A 14088-nucleotide genomic window follows, 5' to 3' on the forward strand; every position below is an offset into this window, starting at 1 on the left:
GTGCAGGGGGTGGTGCAGGATGGGCTCTCCCCTCCCAAACCACTCTGACTGTAATTTTCACCTCCAGGCCTGTGGTTTGGATGTAGCTGAGGTGCCCTGTCCTCACTGGGACCTTTTCCAGGAATTGTGTCCCTCTGAAGGCTCCTGCAGCAGCACTGGTGTGGCTGGGAGCCCTCGCTGCCCTCCAGGGAGCTCCTGTGGGGCTCAGGCTCTGTGTGCTGGGGCTGCCCCCAAACTCAGCTGTGCCTTGTCACAACCTGCTCCAGTCAGCTTCCTGGGGCCTCAGGGAAACCTATTTTGCCAGGGAATTCTCCTGCCAGCACCCCAGTGCACCCCAGTGCTGGTTCCTCTCTGGATCTCCTGCTAGTCTGGGATCAGCTGCAGGTGAGCAGAAGGGGAGGCACCAGCAGCTGCCTCCAGTGCCCCCAGTCTGGGAGAGCTCCCACGGGAGGTGGAGACACCGGCACGGCAGGGTGGGAGCTCCCAGCCTGGAGCTGCTCCTGCCCACGGCTCCCATCCCTCGGCATGGCTGCAGAAAGGTACCGGGGCTGGGGAGGGCTGGGCTCCCTCAGGACGGCTGAAGTCACCACAGGGCTGGAGGTGTCCCAGCTGTGGCACTGCGGGGGCTGCACCGGGGCCGTGGTGGCTCCAGAATGGAGATTTTGGGTTGATTTCAGAGCCAAAGCCTGGGAATGAGGGCTGCTGTTCCTGTGGGGCTGTGTTGAGTCGTTCCTCGCCCGAGGTTTCTGCCCAGGCTGGGCCTGGCATGAGCAGGATGGGAGTGGGAGCTGGGACAGCTGCTCCCCCGAGTGGGGACCGTCCCCTGCCACCTCCACAGGCAGGAAACCAGCTTTTCCCTGGATGTTGTAATGGGGTTTTGCTGTTCTGGGTCCTCCTGCAGCCCGGGCCTGGGGACACTCCCTGGGAGGGGTCTGCCCCGGCCTTCCCTCCCCTCCCACCTTCCCTGGGGCTGCGCGGTGAGGGAGGCGCCGCTGACACTGCGCTGAAAATATTTATGGTGTTTCCTTGCCAACGTGCTGAGTGGCTGAGCCACCCTGCAGGGCTGAGCCCCGCCTCGGTGACACGGCCCGGTGTCCCCTGCTGGGCCACCTGAGCTGGCCCCGGGGGTCCCGGCTGGTCCCGGGGCTGGGCACGGCCCCCGTGTCACTGTCCCGTGTCACTGTCCCGTGTCACTGTCCCGTGTCACTGTCCCGTGTCACTGCCCCCGCAGTGCCCGGCCAGCTGAGCATTGGTGGCCCCATTGTCCATGGGGGATTTGTGGGATGGCTGCCCGGGCCCGCCCGGCCCTGCCCGTGCCTCCTGGCCTGCTTTGGGCTGCCGCCTGGCCCAGGATGGCCCGGGTGACAAAGGAGGGTTCGCGATAAGGATCGCGCTGTGTCACTGCCGGGGTGGCACACCTTAGGGCAGAGCCGGGCTGGGAAAAGCCCATCGGGGACCTGGTGGCCTTGAGAGGGTGGCACCAGTGGTGGCCTGGCCAAGAGGGACCGGCTGGGCTGGCCGGGCCACGAGTGGTGCTTCTGTTCCTGTGGGAGCTGGGGTGTGGGGTACCCCAGGAACCCGGGGGGGTCTGGGGGTACCCCAGGAGCCTGGGGTCTGGGGGTGCCCCAGGAGGCTCTGGGGTGTGGGGTACCCCAGGAGCCCGGGGGCTGAGGGGTCTGGGGGTACCCCAGGAGCCTGGGGTCTGGGGGTGCCCCAGGAGGCTCTGGGGTGTGGGGTACCCCAGGAGCCGGGGGGGGTTGAGGGGTCTGGGGGTCCCCTGGGGGGCTCTGGGGTGTGGGGGGTACCCCAGGCACTCGGGGGGCTGTGGGGTGTGGGGATACGCCAGGCACTCGGGGCAGGAGCCTGGGGTCTGGGGGTGCCCCAGGAGGCTCTGGGGTGTGGGGATACCCCAGGCACTTGGGGGGCTGTGGGGTCTGGGGGTACCCCAGGCACTCGGGTGGCTCCGGTGGCAGTTTGGGGACCCTGTGCTTGGGGACTGCCCGGCCAGGGCAGCTCGGCAGGCAGCAGTGACGTGGGTGACAATGAAGGGTGAGGTCACCCCTGCCGCGGTCACCGCCGTGCCTGGGATTTGTCAGGAAACAGCCTGTTCTGGACAGCGGGATAAAGGTGCCCCAGAGGCCGGGAGGAAGGAACAGCCTGAGCAGGAGCTGATTTGGGAGCTGGCAGAAGGGCAGGAGCTGTTCCTGGAGCAGGCTCCGAAGTGCCAGCACCCGAAGGTGCTGCGAACAGCCAGCCTGTCCCCTTCCAGCGGGCACAAACGCTGCTCCCGAGGCAGCCACCCTGGCCAGGGCTCCCACAGGGACCCGGCTGTGCTCTGCCCTGCCTGGGGTTTGTTCTGGTCATTCTGGGGCTGCCCAGCTGCGGGATTTCATCAGGGAATGACCCTGGAGTGGGAAATGGTGCTGTCCCCTCCTTCCAGGCGCTGAGCTCTGCGGGGCTCTGTGGGGAAGTGGCTCCAGGGAAGGTGCAGGCAGAGGGGCTGGTGGTGGGAAGGCTCCCGGGGAGGTGTCCTGTGAGTGGGAAGGAGCCTTGGGAGGTGTCTAAAGCAATGTCCTGCTCAGAGCAGGGTCAGCTCTGAGGTCACACCATGTGCCCATTGAGCCTGCCCTGGGAACTGCAGGGCTGGACCTGCCCAGCTCCTGCACAACCTCCCAGCACAGCAACGTCCCTGTGGGGGTAAAACCCTTAAAATGCAGGGCTGTGGTAGCCCGGGATGACACACCCCAGCTCCTGGGCTGCAGCTGGGTGTGTGACCTCCAGGCTTGGGGCAGGGGCTGTGGAGAGGGGCTGGAGATGGGTGGGATCATAAATGGATGCAGTGAGAAGTTCCCTGGGAGCAGGATGCCAGGGCTGGGTGGCTCTCCCAGGACTTCCATCGGATTTCTGTGGCTCTCCTGTAGCTCACCGGAGTTTTGCCTGGAAAAAAATCCCTTTGCTTTCAGCTCTGCTGGGAGAAGCAGAGCGAGACGAGGCTGTGGTGTCCATGCAGGGTGGGCACAGCCTGGCCCTGGGTTTCCTTCTGCTGCAGGGGAATTTGGTCCCTCAGGAGGGGCTGAGTCATGGGTGGCACAGAGCACAACGCACCAGAGCCTCGTGATCCCAGCACCAACCCCCTGCCCAGCCTTATTTGTAGTTTTTAATGTGGAAATCTGAGGTTCTGACACAGCAGTGAGAACTGGGGGATGGACAGAGGGAGCATCTCTGGCTGCCCCTGAGGTTCCTCTGTCCCCACCGTGTCATCCCCATCCAACCATCGCAGCACATCCTCTGCGTTAATATTTATTTTTCTCTTATGGCTACAAAGTCTGTTTTTATGAGAATAATTTCCCACAGATCCAACAACAAATGTCAGGTTGACCTAAGGGTTGTTGTTGCCTCAATTTTCTTCGGGCTCCCTCTTGTCCAACCAGCCGGGTACAAGTTGTCTCATGCGTAATTAGCCCGTGATAAATCATCTCCTGCCTTCTCCCCGTGCACGAGGAGCACATTCCCATGTGCTGATCCACGCTGGGTTTGTTTGTGTGTGCACTGCCTGTACCTCTGCAGCTCAGCAGGGCCAGCCTCGCCCAGCTCTGCGCAGCTGCACGGGGCAGGAGCCGCTCCACAGCCACGGGCTGCAGCTGCTGGGGATGGGCCTGGCAGGACACGGCCTCGGCCTGCTGCAGGTCATCCAGAGGGGCTGCGGCTGCCCCTGCATCCCTGGCAGGGTCCAGGGCCAGGCTGGATGGGGCTAGGAGCAGCCTGGCACAGTGGAAGGTGTCCCCAGTGGCAGGGGGACATGGGATGGGTTTAAGGTCCCTCCCAACCCAAACCATTCTGTGGTTCTGTGACCCGTGGTGTCCATGGAGAAGGTGGATCTGCTCCCAGCTCCTGGCCCAGCCTGGAGCCTGAGCCTCTCTCTAGTGCATCCCCAGTGATGGGGCAGTTCCTGGCTCAGCTCTCCAGCAGAGCAGGCTGCCCCAAGGCCAGTCCAGCCTGTCCTGCTGCCCCCAGGCCGGGTGTTCACTGAGAGCCATCCCAAACCCCCTCAGCTGGGTCACAGGAAGGGCAGGGCAGGGAAGTGCTGCAGTAAATACCACCATGGAGTCAAATTGCTGTTTGTTTCCCATGAGCTCGGTGTTTGCACAGTCAGACCAAAGGGCTCTGCCTTTCACTCGGATGCAGCACGAGGCCAGGGCACCAAGTGATGCCTCCTTCAGATAATCTCAGCTGGGATCTGCTGAGCTCAGAAGTCTCCTGCTGACAGAGATGTTCCAGGTGCTTTCTGTCTCATTCCTGCCCACTTTCCAGAGCATTAGGCATGGGAAGCACATTTCAGAGCTGTCTGATAAAACCACACAAGTGTTTATAGTGCCCACATTTGTACACGTTCTGGAGGCCATTGTAGTGCACAAAGAGCAATAATTATTGCAGGCAGCAAAGCAGGGAAAGGAGCAATATTGGTTTGCATTCAGGGCACCCCGAGTGTCCTGGCTGGAGCTGCTGTGGGGCTGCAGGGCTCAGGCCAGAGGAGGCCACGGAGATGCTCTGGGGGCTGGAGCCAGGCTGGCAGAGCTGGGAATGTTCACCTGGAGAGGAGAAGGCTCCAGGAGAGCTCATTGTGACCTTCCAGGGCCTGAAGGGGCTCCAGGAGAGCTGCAGAGGGACTGGGGACAAGGATGGAGGGACAGGAGCCAGGGAATGGCTCCACTGCCAGAGGGCAGGGATGGGTGGGAGATTGGGAACTGGGAATTCCTGGCTGGGCTGGGATTGCCAGAGCAGCTGTGGCTGAGTCGGTGTCCTGCCAGGCTGGTGACGAGCTGTGGGACGTGGCAGTGGTGGCTGTCCCTGCCCGGGCTGTCCCTGAGAGGGTGAGATGTCTCTTCTGGGCAGGCTGGGGAACGAGGAACCAGCAGCAGCAGCTTTAGCTGGGAACAGAGGCACCAAAATGCCCCGAGTGCTCCTGTTTGCAGCACTAAACACCCCGCTCCTGCCTGGAGCATCCACCATCCCTGGAAGGGGTCGAGATGTGGCCCTTGGAGATGTGGTTTATGGGAATGGGGGTACTCGGTCGAAGGTCGGACTTGGCAGCTTCTCCAAGCCTGCCTTGGGAGTGCAACGTGAGCATCAGCTGCTCCTGTGAGCTCTGTGCTCCCGCGTCGGTGTTGCAAACATCTGGCAGCCCGTTGTTTGTTTGTTTTTCCACCTCACACACATTTTCGTCATTTCTGCCGGGGGTGCTCCGGGGAGGCTGCAGGAAGCCAGTCTAGCCAGGGCAAATCTGGGCTTGCTTTGGGAGGGAAGTCGGGAAGAATGAATATTTGCCCTGTGGCATCAATTTCCTGCCTAGCATTCTCCAAAAGGCAGCTGGAGAGGGCCCAGGAGCACAGATGTGTGTGTTGTGTGTGTCTGGCACCCTCCTAGCAGGGCTGGGAAGGAGCCTTCGCCCTTCCCTCCCCTTACCAGAGCCCTCCAGAATTCCCAGAGTCAGCACTTTGCTGGGGAGCTCCTCTCCTCGGGAAACACCAGTGCATTATTCAGTTTAATGGCCCACGTGGGAAGATGCAGCTGCTGCCTGGGGACACGGAGTGATGCAAGGGATGGGGAGAGAGAGATCGGGCCACAGCCAGTGATCCCTGAGCCCCCTGGGCTGGGCAGGCACCTCCACACTGCCTGAGCCTTAACTGACAGGGAATTTTAATCATCTCCTCCAGGAGGCTGAGGAGTAGTGCCGCGTCCACTGCTGGCATCCCGTGGGATGGGAGGGCACAGCAATTCTGCTGGCTGCTGTGCAGTTGCAATAATAACAAAAACCCCCACCCTAAACCTGATTTATTTTAAATGTGCCTTGTCTATGACTGAAATTTTGTTGTGGGCTTCATGTAAAAGGCTTTTGATGCCTCAGGTTTGGGGTGTGTCAGGTTTTGCTTGATCACAGAACATCCTGAGCTGGGAGGGACTCACAGGGATCATCGGGTCCAACTCCTGTCCCTGCACAGGACACTCCCAACATCCCAACATATTCCATCTGATCACAGCCTATGATTCCCACAAGGACAAACGAGCTAACAAAAGCTGCCTTCGTGTGGCCCCAAACGAAACCTCTCATGTGCATTTTCACCTTCCTTCTCATGAAATTTATTTGAGAAGCCTTTCTTTGTCACTTCACAGCCTGCTGGCGGTTGTTGGTTGGGTTATGGAAATGTTTTATTTGAATAGTTATGGGAAGGAGTTTCAGCTGTTCTCCCCTGCCCTGAGCAGGGACCCCTTCCCCAGACCAGGTTTTTCAGAATTTAAACCTTACTTACTAATCAAATACATGCTGAAATTCAAGTGCTCCCCTGATACCGTTGTGGGTTTGGATTTTATTCTTCTTTTCCTATTAAGTCATGTGCTGTGACAGCATAAATAATGTGACTGAGTGTCTTTGGCAGTCTGGTCATCTGCAGTGTGTCTCGAGGCTTTTGAGGGGGGTAAAGCCAGAAGAGCTGTAGCTGTTGGGCTGAGCGAGGCTGAGGAAAGGGGATCATCACCTGGCTGCACAAATAAGTTGATTTTTTTCCATCTTCCAGGGTCTGTTTTCCTTTTGCTGTCTCTTGTAAGGCCAATTAACATTAATGGGAGTTGTGGAAACAGGCCCTTACAGGAGGACCTCGTTAGCTCTTTCTTCCTGTGGTTTTCATGCTGAGTTGCTAAGTTTTATGGATTAGCAAGAATGCTAAAAAATATGGCAGAGCAATGCTGGCTATTGCCATACTGAAGTGCTTACTGAGTGAATTTAACGAGTCAGGTTTGGGAATGGATTGGCAGGTCCATAAGTAACCAGACCTCTGGAAAATCCATACCAAGGCAACCTGATCAGCCAGCTGTACAAATATCCCGCTGACCTCTTCCTCTCGGACAGCCTAATTCCTGAGAAACTCTGTTTCCAGGGGAAAACCATGAGAAATTCCCACAAACTTTGCCTTCCCAACCTGCCAGAGAGGCGTTTGGGAGGGAGGAAGGCCCGGGGGATCTCCTTGGCTCAGCAGTGCTGCGAGGATTGCTGATTTCCTGGGATAACTGCGAGTCCCAGCCGTCCTGCATCCAACTGGGCTGGGATTTTTGTGGGTGTTGTGTATTTAATTCAGCTGTGAGAAACCTACAGCCCCTGACATCACTTCCCTGGCCGGGGGATGTTTGATTTTTCCCACGTTATGGTGGGATAATGAGATGTGTTTTCCTGTGTGGTCTCCCAGGGGGCCCTCAGGCAGGAAAGATTCTTCCCTGTTTCTTCTTCTTCCCGTGAGTTTGAGGGAATGCAACAGCACGAGGGACATGGGTTGTATCAGAATGTGAATTTGCAGGTCAAAGAGCGAAACAGCTGAATTTCAAGTCTATCCATGTGGATTAATTATCAGGATCATGGGATAAATGAACATGGTTGAGCAGGAATGACAGAACACGGAGGTTGGGAAACGCCCTCCTTTTTAGAGAGGCAAGTTTTGGAAATATTAAATAAATGTAGAATTTAAACAGAGAAATGTCCCTGTGCAGTAGCTATTTTGATACTGCCAGCTCACCTTCCAAGCCCTGTTGTTTTGAAATGAGCTCTCGGGGTTGAATTTAACATCCTTGCTTTAAAAAAAACCAAGCACACAAAAGGACAAGGTTTCCTTTTTCGTTTTTACTGCTGTTTCCAGTCCAGCTCTGGAATGCTATTTTTAGAACCCTGTGTTTTAATGCTGTGGCATGAACTGCTGGGATTTCCCCTGACTGATATAAAAGAGAGGATCTGCACTTTGGTATTAGCAGTCAGCCAGGAAATCCGTGCCTGGTGCCAGAAATGGGCCTTCCTTCATAAATCTGTATTTATTTTCATTTCCTTGAGCAGCGGTGACGTGCCAGATCAGCTGTGCTGGTGTCCTGACACATTCTGGAGTGCCATGGAGCAGGGGAGGCTGGGAGGCAGAGACAGGATTTGCCTCTGATTCACTGGGGACAGGCACAGCTGGGAAGTGCTGGCTTCCAGGGAATCAGGGATGGGGCTGTGTTCTGACCCCCATAAAGAACTGGCAAAAGGGACTGCACTTCACAGGGAGCCTCACACCTTTGCAAACATAAGTGATCAGTCCTGTCTGATTGCCCTTACCACCTTGACAGAATTATCTGTTATTGATCACAGATTTATTACAAAGCAGGGAAGCTGTGATCAAGTGGGCTGAAATCAATGGAACAATCCCTGGAAGTGTCTGAGGCCAGGCTGGATGGGGCTGGGAGCACCCTGGGATAGAGGAAGGTGTCCCTGCCCACTGCAGGCTGGAATGACATGAACTTTAACTGTCTCAACCCAAACCATTCCATGATTCTGTAATCCAGACATCTGGATGCTCTTTCAGCTTGGCCTCTCTTCCAGTGTAAAATGAGGATTATTCTGCCAGTTGATCACTTCACCATCCCTGGAGGTGTCCAAGGGAGGCCTGGCATGGCACTCAGTGCTCTGGGCTGGGGACAAGATGGGGATTGCTCACAGATTTGGTCTTGGAGGGCTTTTCCAGCCTCAGTGATTCTGTGATTCAATCCACCTTCTGTGCAGTCTGTGAAGGAAAAAGGCTCCATATAAATAACCTATAATTATGTTTCTTTTTGGATCCAAGTTAATTCCCAAAACTCCTGTGTCCTGTTGCTGCTCTGGCTGGTCCCTTCCCCTCCACTGGGAAGGCTTTACAAGGTAAGGGTTGCGTGAAGCACTTTCTAAAGTTCTATTTTTGAGAGTTCTGAAAGGTGACACCTGTGTGGAAGTCATTGCCATCCTTAAAATAACCGGGGTGGCAGCTCCAGGCACTGTGACATTGGTGGTGAGCAGGGACACACATGGCACGGGGGGAGTGGGACTGGCTCTTATCAGGGTTTTAGAGCACCAGGTACCGTGGAGCTTAATCCTGACAAGGCCTCAAGGTGTGACAGCTCGATAAATATTGAATGTGCCCTTAATCTCGGGGCGGGGAGTGCTGTACCCCCAGCAGGAAGTGCTGATCCTCCCTTTGTGAGTGCAAGATACTACAGCGAGTATCTCCCACCCTATCGGCCCAGATATGGCAAGTGTACTCAGAGGGATATTGTGCAAAGAGCAAACAGCAGCAGGGAGAGCTTTTGTTCCGCAGGCACCGAGCCCGGGTCAGCGGGTGACACATTGCAGAGCTCCCCAAACTGCAGGCTTGGAGTCAGATCTGACTTGATCTGGAAAGGGAGGTTCCCTCCCCAGAAAGGGGGGCTTGGTCTGGTGCCATCCCACAGAAGAATGGGGAGAAGGGAGAGTGCAGGGACAGTGGGACATGTTGTGAGCTGATCCCAGTGCTGGGCACCCCAAATCCTGCGGGAGGACCTGGCTCTCACAGCTGGCAGAACAACCCCCAGCCCTTCCTCTCGGCCCTGGAAGAAAGGCCAGCAGGTGAAGGTCAGAGAGCTTAGTGTGTGTAACTGGGATCTGCAGGGAAGACAGCCAGGGCTCGTGAGTGAGGCTGCAGTGTGGGCTGCCAGGTTGGCTGTGTGGCTCCCGTGGCACAGCCGTGACTGATGCCCTGTGACAGCCCGTGCTGCTCTGCTGGTGCAGCTGGGGACTCTGTCACTTCTCACCACCACCACACGACAGCAAAACTCTCTGGGAATGAAATTTTCTGCCGTGAAATGGGGGCTCACGAAAGCACTCACTGCAACCGCTGGGAATGAATTCACTTTTATTTTATCACAGTGCCATGAGAAAACGGTGAACTCTGTAGTGCACTGTCCCTGTGTGATGTGACACGGGTGGGGGTCCTGAGTGGCACCTCTGGCTTTAAGCTGCTGCACTTTGGGATGGACCCACAGAGTGTGGCAGCAGCCTGAGCCCCTGCAGGAGCCCCAGGTCCAGCCTGAGCTCCCAGCAAGGCTTGGTCTTGCACACAGCAATGAGATCCCAGAATCCCTGAGGCTGGAAAAGCCCTCCCACATCACTGAGCCCAGGCTGTGCCTGATGCCCACCTTGTCCCCAGCCCAGAGCACTGAGTGCCACGTGCAGGCCTTCCTGGGACACCTCCAGGGATGGGCACTCCAAACCTCCCTGGGCAGCCCCTGCCAAAGTTTAACCCCTTCCATGGAGAAATTCTTCCTGATTCCACCCTGAGCCTGCCCTGGCCCAGCCTGAGGCTGTTCTCTCTGCTCCTGTCCCTGTTCCCTGGAGCAGAGCCCGCCTCCCTGGCTGTCCCCTCCTGTCAGGAGCTGTGCAGAGCCACAAGGGCCCCCCTGATCTCCCTTTTCTCCAGGTTGAGCCCCTTCCCAGCTCCCTGAGCCCCCTCACAGGACAGGCTGGATGCAGGTCGTTGCTGCCATTCCCTGGGGAGCAATTCCCTGTGACACATCTGGGCCACCTTTGGTGTGCCCTCCCTCGTGCCCTGGCGGCTGCAGGCTGGGCTGCATCTCCTCCCAGCCCTCCTGCACCGCAGCATCCTGTGCCAGGGCCAGTTCTGTGCCAGCTGGGGACCTCTTCAGAAACCCTCTGGCAATGTGTTGTCACCACGGCGTGTCACCACGGCTTCCAAATGGTGGCTGCAGGCCACCAGAGATGGGGACAAAGCTGCTGGTGCCATGTTGTGTAAACAGGAAGAAAATCTGCCTGTTCCCTCGGTGACTCCATGGTGACCAGGAAACACTGGCCCATTTCACAAGGCTCCCCTGCCTCTCAAGGGTCACACACATGGTTTGCTTTCCCCAGAGCCACGGACACCTCTCTGTGTGCCTCTGACAACAGAGTCACAGCTGCTTGGGCTGGAGAGGACCTTAAAGCTCAGGGACCCCTGGCAGGGAGTCCCCATGCTTGATCCCACAGCCCTGGGCCTTCTGCTGGCAGCTGTGCCAAGTTCTTCAATAGCTTTTCTCTGGGATAAATCACAAAAAACATTCTAAAGATTTTAAAGCAATTTAATCTAAAATCTCCTTTCTTAAACCATTTAGGACACTTTGAAATAGCAAACAGCTTGTGGAAACCATCACGTGCTGACAGATTCACAGGAATGGGCGCAAAGTTTGTGATGCTGAGCAGTGCTAGAGGAGCCCCAGCACGGTGAGGTGGTGGCTGCTACAGCTCCTGCACCTCCCGGGCTCCACAAGCTGCCAGCTCAGCTGGCATTGGGCCATGGGTCACCTCAGGTGGCCACGGGTCACCGCAGGTGGCCTGAGGACACGATGGCCGAGCTCCTGGTCAGGGCAGCACAGAGGGCCATCCTCTGGCCACCACCTCCCCCAGTCTCTACCTTTAGAGAGCAGAAATAACCACTTTTGCACTTCAGTAAACATTATCTCTGTTTGGATGTCAGCTGCAGGCTTGCCCTTGCTCCTTTTGAAGTCAGCGGGTTTGACAGATGAGGAAACGGGTTCTAAAGCAAGGCAAGAAAAATCTTATCCCACCTTATTTCATCCCAGTTCTGCACATATAAGGGTAGGGCTGCTTTTTAACGAGTCTGTTGTAGCAACAGCCTGCAACCAACACACACGTGCTGTTATCTCTTCGTGGGAGATAAATTTACATTGTCAGGCCATGCCATGGAAATGCAACATTTGCATTTTCCTGTCAGGATGTGCCAGGACGCTGCAGGGCAATCCCAAAGCAGGAGCTGGGCACTAAGGTGAGGCAGGAGCAGCCTGACCTCCTGCCAGGCACTGCACGCTGCTGTTTAAAAGGGTTTCAGAGGGCATGCAGAGGAGCCCAAGCAAAGCTCCAGAAATGTCACCAGTAAATATCATAACACGGCTCGGGGCTTGCAAAGACTCTCCTCACTAGTCCTTACTTGTATGGGTATTCCCAAGACCCAGGCACTGTTTTTGCATGCTGGATCTCAGAATGATGCACGCACACTCATCTGGCCCCCTGGATTCGAGTGAGCCCCACCATCCTCCTGGGGATGCTCCATCCTCTAAACATCCCGGCTTCCTTCATTTGTGTTTTCCCTCTATCTTTTCCTGTTTTACAGTGACTCCACAGTTCCTTCATCGCTGCCTGGTGTTTCTTCCAGTAGCTCACCAAGGCTGTAACATCTGTGTTGTTTCATCCATCCTCGTCCCCTTCCAGTGGGGAAGGCTTTGTGTGCAGTTTCTGTTTTGGCAGGATTTTCAGGTTTGCTTTTTTTTTTTTTTAAGGCAGCAGTAGAAATGTTTTGCTCCCTCCAGCTCCTGTGTTTAAATTAGGAAAGAGCAGATCGCTGGTGGCTGGGGGAACAGGGAAGATTGATGAGGTTTCTGCGATCCCATGGGAGTTCCCTGGCAGGCTCCTGGGAAAGTGCTGAGCCCTGCATGATGAACCTCACCCTCATGGTAACAGCTCTGTTTTGCCTGAGGAGCCGTCAGGAGTGCCACCATCGTTGTCAGCCAGGAGCATTAGGAGATCTTATAGATATGCCCTTGAATGCCTTAAAAATAGAGAACAAAGCCTCCCACCCCTCTGCACCATCTCCCAGGGGCTGGGCTATTGCTTGGACCTTTTGACGGGAGAAGAGGAAACGGCCTCAGGCTGTGCCAGAGGAGGTTCAGGTTAGACATCAGGAGGAATTTCTTCATGGAAAGGGTTTTTCAGCACTCCAAGGGGCTGCCCAGGGAGGTGTCCAAGGGATGACTGGATGTGGCACTCAGGGCTCCGGGCTGGTGACAGTGTGGTATTTGCTCAGTCAAAGGGTGGATTCCATGACCCTGGAGATCTTTCCCAGCTCTCACCATTCTTTGATTCCCTCCCCAGATCGCATCCTGCTGACTGGTCTGTGCCCTCTGCCCCTCCGTGCCTGTTCCTGACTGCCAGAGCTGCCTCTGTGCTCTGCATTCCCTCCTCACTCCAGCCCTGTATCCCTGACGCTTTTCCTGGCACCCTTCCCAGCTCCTCTCGCTGCCAAGTCAGACTCAGTACAAGCGTCTTGTATTCCCTTTCAAATCCTTTCCTATCGTGGCAAATAAACCCACTGTCCTCCACACACACACTCCTGATATTATCCTTGACAGCTCTTCACTTCTGGCACTCAGCTGCTGCTTAATCATACGGTTTCTTTCTCTGAGTCACCTCATGTGCTCTTGCAGCCAAGAGCTTGACTCTGATTTGGCAATGTCACGGCAGCAGCACATCCCTCGGGATCCCTTTGCTGCCCCGCATGTCCCGCTGCCACCAGCATGCTCCTCTGTGCTCTGCCCTGGGCCACATCCGTGCCTCTGGAGAGTGGGACCATTTCCTCTCCTCTGCCCTCCCACACACACCACTGTGCCTGATTTTATCATTTCCCTGCAGTTTCTGCTCTTCGCACAGAGTGACCTGCCTGACCTTGACTCCCAGGTAGCCCGAGCGCTCAGATCCCTTCTCCAAACATCCTCCCACTGAGGCCCCTCTGCCCCCACGCTCTCGTCCCTGTGACATTTGCAAAGAGGGGGCAAACGGAGCAAACCAAACAAACCCAGCAAATACCACTGCAAAAGGGGAACCAATGCACTGTGCAGGGAGCAGCGGGAATAACCTCGCCGCCTTCCGAGCCCTGTCCTTCCCCTGACCCCTCCTGCCGCACGTCTGCTCCGTGCTGCGGGCCCGGCACGGGACCCCGCTCCTCCCCAAACCCCCTGTGTACCTACGGAGCGATAACCGAGCTCTGCTCCTCCCTAGGAAAACAACCGGAGCTTCCCAGAGGAGCTGTTTGCAGACAAAACCGCTTCCCCGCACTGCTCCTTGTACCCAGCAAATGTAAGGGCAGCCTAAAGCCAGAGGGCTGGCATATAAAAGTTGGATTTCTCATTGTCCAGAGAACGCTGCAGGTGTGCACGCACCTATTCACCCTCCCAGCCCCTCGGCCGGTCCCGCTTTGTGCGAAGAGGGTGTTGGTGTTTATTGCCTTTTTTCCCAGCTGCACACTGGCACGGACTTTGCTCCTCTGGGCTGGGATTTCTAAGCAGCGGGAGGCTTTCCACGTGTGTTTGAGAAGGTACAAAGCCTGCCGGAAAACAATGGAAATAGCTGCCTTATGACTGCTGCGTGTCACGCACTCGGTTCTTGCCCGCCCGTTTGTCCTTGGAGCTGCTCGCGCCGCCTGGAACCCGATCCCGAGCGGT

At 56.4% G+C, this 14088-nt stretch overlaps 1 long non-coding RNA gene across 2 annotated transcripts; it reads left to right on the top strand.

Moving 5' to 3' along the window:
• Positions 1 to 337: 337 nt before the first annotated feature.
• LOC120504369 lies at positions 338 to 12039 on the top strand. Of its 2 annotated transcripts, none has more exons than XR_005628005.1 (3): positions 338 to 384; positions 8637 to 8710; positions 11985 to 12039. It is a non-coding gene; the product is annotated as an uncharacterized LOC120504369 (long non-coding RNA). The 2 variants fall into 2 exon arrangements; XR_005628004.1 differs by lacking the exon at positions 11985 to 12039 and adding an exon at positions 10969 to 11098 and having other exon boundaries at positions 344 to 384.
• The last annotated feature ends 2049 nt before the right edge of the window (positions 12040 to 14088 follow it).

This window comes from Passer montanus, unplaced genomic scaffold (genome assembly GCF_014805655.1).
Source record: "Passer montanus isolate IOZ18808 unplaced genomic scaffold, ASM1480565v1 scaffold29, whole genome shotgun sequence".
In the NCBI taxonomy this organism is placed as follows: Eukaryota; Metazoa; Chordata; class Aves; order Passeriformes; family Passeridae; genus Passer; species Passer montanus.